We start from the raw sequence: 12,810 nt of genomic DNA, 5'->3' as shown, positions 1-12,810 counted from the left end.
CCCTGAACTCTCCAAAGGGTTTCAACAAAGCATTTTTTAAAGCCAGGTGTGGGGCAGAGGGCAGGGGCGGTTGGGTTGCCAGGTCTGTGATCAGCTTGTGCACAGTTCTCTGACTGGGTGATGGTGAGATAACACGTGGTGTTACAGGGGTTAACATTAACAGTTCTTAGGCTCCAGGAGGCCTGGGGCTATATGCTCATGGTCATCAAGTGGTTAATATCTTCCATTTGATGGGGAGCCAGGGGCTCAGATCTATAAAGCAACTCAGGAAATATGCATCAAATACTGTTATTTAGGTACTTCAGGGGCTTTCCTGTGGCTCAGACAGTAAAGAATCTGCCTGCAATGCGGGAGACCTGGGTCTAATCCCTGGGTCAGGAAGATCCCCTGGAGAAGGGCATGGCAACCCACTCCAATATTCTTGCCTGGAGAATTCCATGGACAGAGGAACCTGGTGGGCTACAGTCCACGTGGTCACAAAGAATCAGACACAACTGAGCAACAAACACTTTCACTTTTTTTGTTTTTTCAGGCACTTCAGAGGGAAGCTAAAGCAGAGAATATGAGGGAAAGGCCTGTCCTAGGAAGGCTCCATGGGGTCCTACTTGGTTACAAAATGACTGGCCTGAAAGAGATGGGGCAAAATTTAGACCAAGAAGACACTGAGGCAGGCAAGGTGGTAGGAGCCTATGAGGGCAGAGATGAGCATGGGCTAGAATATTATCTCTACAAAGCTATGCTCCCTCATTTCCTTTCTACATGCTTTCTTGAGGCAAGAAAGAAAAGAGTGGAGTAGTGACTCTTAAAACCAATAGCCTCACTCCAGATCTCTACTACAAATTTCAGTGAGTAACCTTTTCAATTTCTGCATCAAAACCTGGGAACACTCATAGAAGGGTGAGTGCATAGAACAGCTGTATGTAACATATGCCTGAACCAAAGCAACAGTTGAGAATGACTCCAGTAACTCCCAAGAGGTAAAAACATGCCACATTCTACCCCAGAATGTACCGCCCACACAAGCCACGTGGAGGTCTAACTCTGGGAATCCCAAGCCGAAGCTTTACTCTACAAGTATGGGGAATCAAATAAAGTCTCCCTTGGAATCCCAGGGCATGACATCTTCTCTTCCTGCCACCAGGGATCTTCTTAGAACCCAGGGAGTACATCATGGGCCAGGTGCCAGAACTGTAGATTAAGAAGCAAGCTAGAACTTGGAATTGGGCCCCTTCAGATGCCAAGAATCTGTTAACAGGCCTCAGGGGAAAGGATGAGGAAGGAGAGGTGGAGGAGAAGGAAGGGGACCCAATCAGGAACAAAAACTCAGTACCTTTTCACCCTCCTTTACCAAACATTTTATAGTTGGTCTTCCTGCTTGACAGAGAAGGAATTGAGGCTGTGCGAGTGAGAACAATTCAGCATGCAAGTGTAAGCACCCAGACTAGTTGGTCACAATAACAGCCATCATTGTTGAGTCTTACTTACATGTATCACATACATTCATTTTCTAACTGAATCCCCACTCGATCCCCCACAAAAACCAGGCTCTATGAAACAGGCACAACTATCACCTCCATTTCACAAATGAAGGAATTGAGAGGTAGAAAGCTTAGTTTGTTTAGCTTTTATTTGGCTGCACCAGGTCTTAGTGGTGGCTCGTGGGATCTTCATTGCTACACTTGGGACCTTCTTTGCAGCATGCAGAATCCTAGTTCCTTGGCCTAAACTAGGATTGAACCTGGGCCGCCTTGTACTGGGAACACAAAATCTTAACCAACAGACCACGAGGGAGGTCCTAGAAAGCTTGTTTTGCTCTAAGTTGCATCTGACGCCCTGCATGTATTCAAATTTTTAGTTTCACATGTAAATTACAGAACTATGGATAGAGGTTTGTGAATTGTACAGGAGGCAGTGATCAAGATCATCCCCAAGAAAAAGAAATGCAAAAAGACAAAATGGTTGTCTGAGGGGGGCTTACAAATAGCTGAGAAAAGAAGAGAAGTTAAAGGCAAAGGAGAAAAGGGAACATATACCCATTTGAATGCAGAGTTCCAAAGAATACCAAGGAGAGAGAAGAAAGCTTTCCTCAGTGATCAGTGCAAAGAAATAGAGGAAAACAACAGAATGGGAAAGACTAGAGATCTCTTTAAGAAAAGTGAAAATAACAAGGGAATTTCATGCAAAGATGGGTACAATAAAGGTCAGAAATGGTATGGATCTAACAGAAGCAGAAGATACTAAGAAGAGGTGGCAAGAATCCACAGAAGAACTGTACAAAAAAGATCTTCATGACCCAGTAGCCATGATGATGTAATCACTCACCTAGAGCCAGACATTCTGGAATGTGAAGTCAAGTGGGCCTTAGAAAGCATCACTACGAACAAAGCTAGTGGAGGTGATGGAATTCCAGTGGAGCTATTTCAAACCCTGAAAGATGATGCTGTTAAAGTGCTACACTCAATATGCCAGCAAATTTGGAAAACTCAGTAGTGGCCACAGGACTGGAAAAGGTCAGTTTTCATTCCAATCCCAAAGAAAAGCAATGCCAAAGAATGTTCAAACTACTGCACAATTGCACTCACCTCACATGCTAGTAAAGTAATGCTCGAAATTCTCCAAGACAGACTTCAACAGTACGTGAACCATGAACTTCCATATGTTCAACCTGGATTTAGAAAAGGCAGAGGAACCAGAGATCAAGTTGCCAACATCTGCTGGATCATGGAAAAAGCAAGAGAGTTCCAGAAAAACATCTATTTCTGCTTTTTTGACTATGCCAAAGCCTTTGACTGTGTGGATCACAATAAACTGTGGAAAATCCTGAAAGAGATGGGAATCCCAGACCACCTGACCTGCCTCTTGAGAAACCTATATGCAAGTCAGGAAGAAACAGTAAGAACTGGACATGAAACAACAGACTGGTTCCAAATAGGGAAATGAGTCCATCAAGGCTATATATTGTCATCTTGCTTATTTAACTTATATGCATCATGCAAAATGCCAGGCTGGATGAAGCACAAGCTGGAATCAAGATTGTCGGAAGAAACATCGGTAACCTCAGATATGCAGATGACACCACTCTTATGGCAAAAGGCAAAGAAGAACTGAAGAGCCTCTTGATGAAAGTGAAATAGCTGGCTTAAAACTCAACATTCAGAAAACTGAGATCATGGCATCCGGTCCCATCACTTCATGGCAAATACATAGGAAAACAGTGGAAACAGATTTTATTTTCTTGGGCTCCAAAATCACTGCAGATGGTGACTGCAGCTATGAAATTAAAAGACACTTGCTCCTTGGAAGAAAAGCTATGATCAACCTGCTGCTGCTGCTGCTACTGCTAAGTCGCTTCAGTCGTGTCTGACTCTCTGCGACCCCATAGACGGCAGCCCACCAGGCTCCCCCATCCCTGGGATTCTCCAGGCAAGAATACTGGAGTGGGTTGCCATTGCCTTCTCCAATGCATGATCAACCTAGGTACATATTAAAAAGCAGAGATGTTACTTTGCCACCAAAGGTTTGTCTAATCAAAGCTATGGTTTTCCCAGTAGCCATGTATGGATGTGAGAGTTGGACTATAAAGAAAGCTGAGTACCGAAGAATTGATGCTTTTGAACTGTGGTGTTGGAGAAGACTCTTGAGAGTCCCTTGGACTGCAAGGAGATGAAACCAGTCCATCCTAAAGGAAATCAGTCCTGAATATTCATTGGAAGGACTGATGCTGAAGCTGATACTCCAATATTATGGCCGCCTGCTGCGGAGAACTTACTCATTGGAAAAGACCCTGATGCTGGGAAAGATTGAAGGTGGGAGGAAAAGGGGACAACAGAGGATGAGATGGTTGGATGACATCACCGACTCGATGGACATGAGTTTGAGCAAGCACTGGGAGTTGGTGATGGACAGGGACGCCTGGTGTGCTGCAGTCCCTGGGGTCGCAAAGTGTCAGACAAGACTGAGGGACTGAACTGAACTGAACTGTAAATTACATAAAAATATCTCCCAGATTCCTTGCAGTAGAAGTGAGCTAGTCCAAACCAGAGCCAGACCTAGTTGCCATTCCCTTCTCCAGTGGATCTTCCTGACCCAGGGATCGAAACCAAGTCTCCTATGGCTCCTGCCTAGCAGGCGGATTCTTTACTGTTGATCCACTGGGGAAGCCCAGTATTATTTTTAAAACCACTTAAACCAAAGAATCAGAATGCTGCTTCTTCCTTTAGCCTCTGTTTGTCTGAAGGGCTTCCATTCAATACCAAGGATGTGACCCTATCTTTTCAAGGTTATAAAAGAAAGAAATAAAATTTCTGGTGATATTCGACAGAGATGTAAGTTAAACTTCAGGAAACACTTTCAACTACGCTCCAGGGAAGGTTGGGAAATCGCTTTCTCTGGAAATGGTCCCATCTTGGAGCCCTGTGAGCATGGGGGTGGAGGACTGAGAATCAGCCACTATGCTCCAGGCTGTTGCGTGCCAGGCAGGTATTGGAACTGAAGCTTCCCAGTCTTATCCAGTGCAATGGAAGTGCTGATTCCTTGATGTATGGCAGTGCTAGAGTAGGTCATTGAGACTAAGGCTAAGTTCCTAAGCTACTCTAAAGAGGACAATTCAACAGGAGAGTTCTGACCTAACAGCCCATTACCACCAGTGTGCCACTCTCTAAGCCAAGAGGAAGGCAGGGAGTGTTTATGGACTGAGTGTGTGCTGAAAGATCACAAAGCCATTCCCCATTTTTAAAATAAGAAAACTGAAAAAGTCCAGAGGAATTAAAAACACAATCAAGGGAAATAGAATAACTTGCCAGTTTGATTTGAAGAATAACTAAAGAGGACTTTTAGAAGTGAAAAACATAAATTAAACTAAAAACATAAGGAAAGATGTATGAGACTGACATGCTGCCTAATGAACAGGGATAGATTTAATAGAAGGTTAGATGTGATTAAAAACATAATTAGCAAACTGGAAGAAAGAGCTAGAAAAAAACTGTCTCTATTTAGATACAAATTACTTAGAAACAAAGACCTAAAAATATGAAAAAGAACTTAACAGCCATGTAAGGTAGAGGGAGAACATTCTGTGTGAACTTAATCTGATATTCCAGGAAAGAATAGATAGACTGAGAGAATGGTGATACTGAAGAAGTAATTACTGAGAATTTTCCAGAATTGAAGAAAATAACAGTCAACCTAGAGTTCTAGAACTAAAGAAATTATATTTCAGTAATAAAGATAAAGTAAGACATTTCCAGGTAATAGGAGCTGATAGGTTTTACAGTGAGCAGAACCTCACTAAACTATCTTCCAAAAGATGTACTTCAGGAAGAATGATTCCAGAATCAGGATGGGGAACACACGTACACCCATGGCTGATTCATGTCAATGTATGGCAAAATATTATAAAGTAATATTACTTTACAATTTATTTACTTTACAATATTGTAAAGTAATTAGCCTCCAATTAAAATAAATAAATTTTTTAAAAAACAGAATATTCCAAAGAGTATTAAAAGCATGTGGTAAAATCTAAACAAATGCCAACTGTGTAAAACAATAGTAACTGTGGCCATTTTTCAGTGTTAAAATTTTTTAAGATAGAACCAAAATCCCAGACAACAATAACCTATACACCAGGAGGAAGATGATTGGAGATGAAATATAATGTATACCAGTAAAAGAAATAACACAGTACAGCTGATCCAAAAAAAAAGTCAAGTAAAGTCACTGCTGTCAAAGATTTAAAAATCTTTAACAAATAACTTACCCATACTATTATCCCCTTTGTTAGTACCAAATTCTTCTGTTGTTTTCTTTCTTTTTTAATTTTTTAATTGGGGGATAATTTCTTTACAATGCTGTGTTGGTTTCTGCTATCTATTTTACACATTGTGATGTATATATTTCAACACCATTCTCTCACTTTGTCCCAGCCTCTTCTTCCCCCACTGTGTCCCACTGTGCCCACGAGTCCTTTCTCTACATCTGTGTTTCTGTTCCTGCCTTGCCAATTGGTTCATCAGTACTGTTTCTCTAGACCCCATATATATGCCTTAATACACAGTATTTGTTTTCCCTTTCTGATTTACTTCACTCTGTATGACAGGCTCAAGATTCATCTACCTCACTCAGTTCAGTTCAGTTCAGTTGCTCAGTCATGTCCGACTCTTTGTGACCCCATGAATCACAGCACGCCAGGCCTCCCTGTCCATCACCAACTCCTGGAGTTCACTCAGACTTACGTCCATTGAGTTGGTGATGCCATCCAGCCATCTCATCCTCTGTCGTCCCCTTCTCCTCCTGCCCCCTATCCCTCCCAGCATCAGAGTCTTTTCCAATGAGTCAACTCTTCGCATGAGGTGGCCAGAGTACTGGAGTTTCAGCTTTAACATCATTCCTTCCAAAGAAATCCCAGGGTTGATCTCCTTTAGAATGGACTGGTTGGATCTCCTTGCAGTCCAAGGGACTCTCAAGAGTCTTCTCCAGCACCACAGTTCAATAACATCAATCCTTCGGCACTCAGCTTTCTTCACAGTCCAACTCTCACATCCATACATGACCACTGGAAAAACCATAGCCTTGACTAGATGGACTTTTGTTGGCAAAGGAATGTCTCTACTTTTGAATATGCTATCTAGGTTGGTCATAACTTTCCTTCCAAGGAGTAAGCGTCTTTTAATTTCATGGCTGCAGGCACCATCTGCAGTGATTTTTGAGCCCCCCAAAATAAAGTCTGATACTGTTTCCACTGTTTCCCCATCTATTTGCCATGAAATGATGGGACCAGATGCCATGATCTTCGTTTTCTGAATGTTGAGCTTGAAGCCAACTTTTTCACTCTCCTCTTTCACTTTCATCAAGAGGCTTTTGAGTCCCTCTTCACTTTCTGCCATAAGGGTGTTGTCATCTGCATATCTGAGGTGATTGATATTTCTCCCAGCAATCTTGATTCCAGCTTGCGCTTCTTCCAGCCCAGCGTTTCTCATGATGTACTCTGCATATCTATCTCACTAGAACTGACCAAAATTCATTCATTTTTATGACTGAGTAATATTCCATTGTATATCTGTACTAAAACTTCTTAATCCATTCATCTGCTGATGGACATCTAGGTTGCTTCCATTTCCTGGCTATTGTAAATAGTGCTGCAATGAACATTAAGGCACATGTGCCTTCTTCAGTTATTGTTTTCTTAGGGTATATGCCCAGAATTGGAATTGTTGGGTCGTAAGGTAGTTTTATTCCTAGTTTTTAAGGAATTCACATTGTTCTCCATAGTTGCTGTCAACTATGAATGAATTTCCATTCCCACCAACAACAAAAGAATGTTCTCTTTTCTCCACACCCTCTCCAGCATTTATTGTTTGTAGATTTTTTTATGATGGCCATTCTGACCGATGTGAGCTGACACCTCACTGTAGTTTTGATTTGTATTTCTCTAATAATGAGCAATTTTGAGCATCCTTTCATGTGTTTGTTGGCTGTCTGTATGTCTCCTATGGATAAATGTCCATTTAGGTCTTTTGACCATTTTTTTATTGTTGTTTTTCTGATATTGAACTCATGAACAGCTTGTATATTTTCAAAATTAATCCTTTGTCAGTTGCTTCATTTACAATTATTTTCTCCCATTCTGAGGGTTGTCTTTTCATCTTGTTTACAGTTTTCTTTGCTGTGCAAAAGCTTTTAACTTTAATTAGGTCCCGCTTGCTTATTTTTATTTTTATTTCCATCACTTTATGAGGTGGGCCAAAGAGGATCTCGCTGTGGTTTATACCAAAGAGTGTTCTGCCGATGTTTTTCTCTAAGAGTTTTGTAGTTTCTGGTGTTACAATTAGGTTTTTAATCCATTTTGAGTTTATTTTTTGTGTATGGTGTTAAGAAGTGTTTAATTTCATTCTTTTACATGTAGCTGTCCAGCTTTCCCAGCACAATTTATTGAAGATGCTCTCTTTTCTCCATTGTATATTCTTGCTTCCTTTGTTACTGATAAGGTGCCCATAGGTGTGTAGGTTTATCTCTGGGTTTTCTATCTTGTTCCATTTGTCTATATTTCTGATTTTGTGCCAGCACTGTACTGTCTTGGTTACTGTAGCACAGGTCATAATGGCTATCATCAAAAAGGACACAAATAACAAATGCTGGTGAGGATGTGGAAAATAGTATGGAGATTTCTCAAAAAAAAACTGCAAATAGAACTTCCATATGACCTGAAAATTCCACTACAAGGTATATATCTGAAAAAAAAAAAACACACTAATTCAAAAAATGCTGTTCATTGCAACACTATTTACAATTGCCGGTTATGGAAGCGACCTAAGTATCCATCGACAGATGAATGGATAAAGAAGACGTGGTATATATACTGCTGCTGCTGCTGCTGCTGGTGCTGCTGCTGCTGCTGCGAAGTCGCTTCAGTCGTGTCCGACTCTGTGCGACCCCATAGATGGCAGCCCCCCAGGCTCCCTCATCCCTGGGATTCTCCAGGCAAGAACACTGAAGTGGGTTGCCATTTCCTTCTCCAGCGTATAAAAGTGAAAAGTGAAAGTGAAGTCGCTCAGTCGTGTCCGACTCTTCGCTGCCCTATGGGCTGCAACCTACCAGGCTCTGCCGTCCATGGGATTTTCCAGGCAAGAGTACTGGATTGGGGTGCCATTGCCTTCTCCGTGGTATATATACAGGGGAATATTACTCAGCCATAAAAAGGAATAAAATTTTGCCATGTACAGCAACATGGATGGGCTTGGAGGGCATTACGCTAAATGAAGTATCATATGGAGAAAGGCAAATACTGTAGGACATCACTCATACATGGAATCTAAAAAATACAACAAATTAGCAAATAAAACAAAAAGGAAGCAGACATAGATATAGAGAATGAACTAGTAGTTACCATGGGGAGAAGGAAGAGGGGAGGGAACATATCAGGGCAGGGGATTTTTTTAAAGGATTATTATGGGGTTATATAAAATCATGTACATGAAATTTTTGAAAATTGTAAAGCACCATAGAATTTAAGGAATCTTTCATTGAATTAAAAAATTTAATAAAACAATTTCCCTTAAAAAAGAAAATAAACCAAGAAAAACAAATACTATATGATATCACTTATATGTAGAATATAAAAAATAAAACAAAGTACTGAAAATAACAAAAAGAAATAGATTTTAAAATTCAGAGAATAAATTGTAGGTTAGCAGTGAGGAGGGGGCAGGGAAGAGTAAGATAAGGATAGAGGATTAAGAGGTAAAAAAGACTGTTTATAAAATAAATAACCTACAAGGATATATTGTTCACTGAGGGTAATATACACAATATTTTATAGTAACTATAAATGTAGTAAAACCTTTAAAATTTATGAATCACTATGTTGTATACCTATAACTTGTATAATATTGTACATCAACTATATTAGCTCAATTTTAAAAAAAATTTAAAGACATGCTAAGGGAGTAGATTAAAAAGTTCTCACCAAAACAAATATATTGCAACTATGTGAGGTTTTGGATGTATTAACCAACATTATCATGGTAATCATTATGTAATAAATAAATCTCTCAAATCATTGTGTTGTACACCTTAAATATATATAACGTTACATGTCAATTATATCAATAAAGCTCAAAATAAATGAATAAGTAAGTAAAAATTAAAAGTCTTTAAAACTTAAAAAAATGAAACTGTTGTGTTTATTTTTAAAAATGATGCTTGGAACACTGGACAGTTATATGTAAAAAAAATGAGATTAGAACATTTCTTCACACTGATGCAAACATAAACTCAAATGAACTAAAGAGCTAAATGTAAGGTTAGAAACCATAAAACTCCTAGAGGAAAACATACACAGAACACTCTTTGGCATAAATTGAGGCAATATTTTTCTGGATCTATCTCCTACGGCAAAGGAAACAAAAATAAACAAATGGAAAATAATTAAACTTAAAAGCTTTTGTACAGCAAAGGAAACAGTTGATGAAAAGAAAAGATAATCTACTTAATGGGAGAAAATATTTGCAAAAGACATGACCAATCAGGGGTTACTATTCAAAGTTTATAAGCAACTTTTCCAACTCAGTATCAAAAAACAAACAACCTGATTACAAGATGGGCAGAAGACCTGAATAGACTCTTTTCCAAATAGGACCTGCAGATGGCCAACAGGCACAGAAAAAGATGCTCAACACTGCTGGCCACCAGGGAGTTATAAATCAAAACAACAATAAAATACGACCTCACGCCTGTCAGAATGGCTATCATCAAAAAGACCACAGGTAATATATTGGCAAGGATGTGGAGGAAAGGAAACCCTAGTATACTTGTTGGTGGGAATATTAACTGGTACAGCCATTGTGAAAAACAGCATGGAGTTTACTCAAAAAACTAAAATTAGAACTACTGTGTGATCCAGCAATTCCACCCTTGGGTATAATTCTGAATAAAACAAAATCACTAATTCAATCCAAATATTCATAGCAGCACTATTTAGAGTTACCAAACTATTAAGGCAACCTAAATGTCCATTAACAGATGAATAGATAAAGAAGATATGGTATGTATATATATAATGGAGCATTATTATGCACCATAAAAGGAAAGAAATTTTGCCATTTGCAACAACATGGATGGAACCAGAGGGTATTATGCTTAATGAAATAAGTCAGAGAAAGACAAGTACTATATGTTATCACTTATGTGTAGAATACAAAAAATAAATGATAATGAGAGCCCGGATGGGAGGGGAGTTTTGGGGAGAATGGATACATGTCTATGTATGGCTGAGTCCCTTCACTGTTCACCTGAAACCATCACAACACTGTTAATCAGCCATAGCCCAGTAAAAAATAAAAAGTCTTTTTAAAAATGAATAAATATAACAAAACAGAAATAGACTCAGATATAGAGAGCAAACTAGTGGTTATCATTTCCCAGGGATGGAGGAGGGGAAAAAAGGGGGTAAGGAATTAAGAAGTACTATCATATATAAAATAAAGATACAAGAGTATACTATATAGAACAGAGAATAAAGCCAATATTTTATAACTTTAAACAGCATAAAACCAATAAAACTATTGAATCACTATGTTGGACATCTGAAATTAATATTGTAAATCAATTAAGCCTTAATTTTAGAAAAATCATCATATTAAAAACCTTAAGCTTAGATAGACAGATAAAGTCTAGACAGACTGAAAAAGGAAGTTCTTGGGGAACTGAGTGCAGAGGTACATTTAGGTTCTAGGAAATTTTTTTAAATGAGCTTTGTCCCCAGGATATCTATAAACAAGGAAGACATTGAAAGTTTCTATAAATTGAGCTAATGGTTAGATCAATAAAAAAAATAACTTACATGGAACACTCTGTATTCAAACTGTGTATGGGTACAAGGAAAGGGAAGGGAAAGGAAACACATATTTATTTAGCACAATAGAATCCACTGTTCAAACTTGAGTCTGTGTTTCTCAGTACTCCCACCCAGCCATGAGGTTCTTCAAGTTATGCTAAGTGGTACAGTTGAGCTTTTTCTGAAAATTAATTAGGTCAGTCCCCAGTGAGCGTCCAAGGCCCAAGTGGATTACCAGATCAAAATGCTATAAAAAATATTTACATTCAGGAGCACTTACTGAGAATGTACTAATTTCCAGTCACTTTTCTGAATCCTGTACATATATATGAATAAGTCTCTCAATAACTGTAGTAGGTAGATACCACTTGGCCCCTCATCTTATGATGAAGAAACTGAGGCATGAGAGATTAAGGAATTTTCCCAAAGCCAAAGAATAAGAATATGGTGACACTATCATTCAAAGCCAGGCAATCATCTAATACAAATTGGATCATAAATCAAATGTGAATTTAAGTAAAAATAAAACTTTTAGCGTTACCTGATGGTGATGTCAGCAAGACAGCAGAAGGTCCAGGCCCTCTTTCCTCCATGGAAACATCAAGTAAACAACAACAGATTGACCAAAAATAATGCTGTGGGAGCTTGAGAAAACAGTCGAGGGTCTTCAGCAACCAGGAAAATACCCAAGTTTTAAGCAGCACTTAAACAGAATATTTCATGGCATTTCTGTGCACTCTTGGTGACTCAATAATGGGGAAGTCACCTAATACCTGGTTCTTACTTTGAACTTATTTACAGTATTCTGGCATGACCAGGGACTACCCAAGAGACTGATTCCTGCTTCTTCTGACTTGAGCTCAGATGGAAACGGTGACAGAGTCTGAATATCAGGCTGCTGAAAGCAGTGGCAGGTGCCGTGGCACATGCAGACTTCAGAGGCACTGCAGACCCATCAGCGGCTGGAGGCAAGAAATACAGGCAGAGTACTACGACAGAACATTTAAGGCCCTGAGAAGAAGCAGAGGTGAGACTCTTAGGGAAGTTAAGACATTTAAAAGCAGCTGTGGGGAGTTTCCTGGCAGTCCAGTGGTTAGGACACCATGCTTCCCCTGCAGAAGCCAGGGGTTCAATCCCTGGTTGGGGAACTAAGATCCCACAAGCTGAGCATAGTGCAGCCAAATAAATAAAAGCAGTCATGAATGCATATGAAAAGCACACAGCTAACATCATATAATGACAGAACACTGAAAGCTTTTCCTTTAAGATTAGGAGCTAAACAAGAATGTCCACTTCACCATGCTATTCGACATAGCACTGAAAGCCCTAGCCAGAGAAATTAGGCAAGAAAAAGAAATAAAACTCATTCAAACTGGAAAGGAAGTTAAATTACCTCTGTTCACAGAAAGCATGACATTATATGTAGAAAAACCTAGATTGCTTGAACTAATAAATGAATTCAGTAACATTACAAGATA

The sequence above is a fragment of the Ovis aries genome, chromosome 1 (genome assembly GCF_016772045.2).
Source record: "Ovis aries strain OAR_USU_Benz2616 breed Rambouillet chromosome 1, ARS-UI_Ramb_v3.0, whole genome shotgun sequence".
NCBI classification, from domain to species: domain Eukaryota; kingdom Metazoa; phylum Chordata; class Mammalia; order Artiodactyla; family Bovidae; genus Ovis; species Ovis aries.
Note: the sequence above shows the minus strand (reverse complement) of the source record.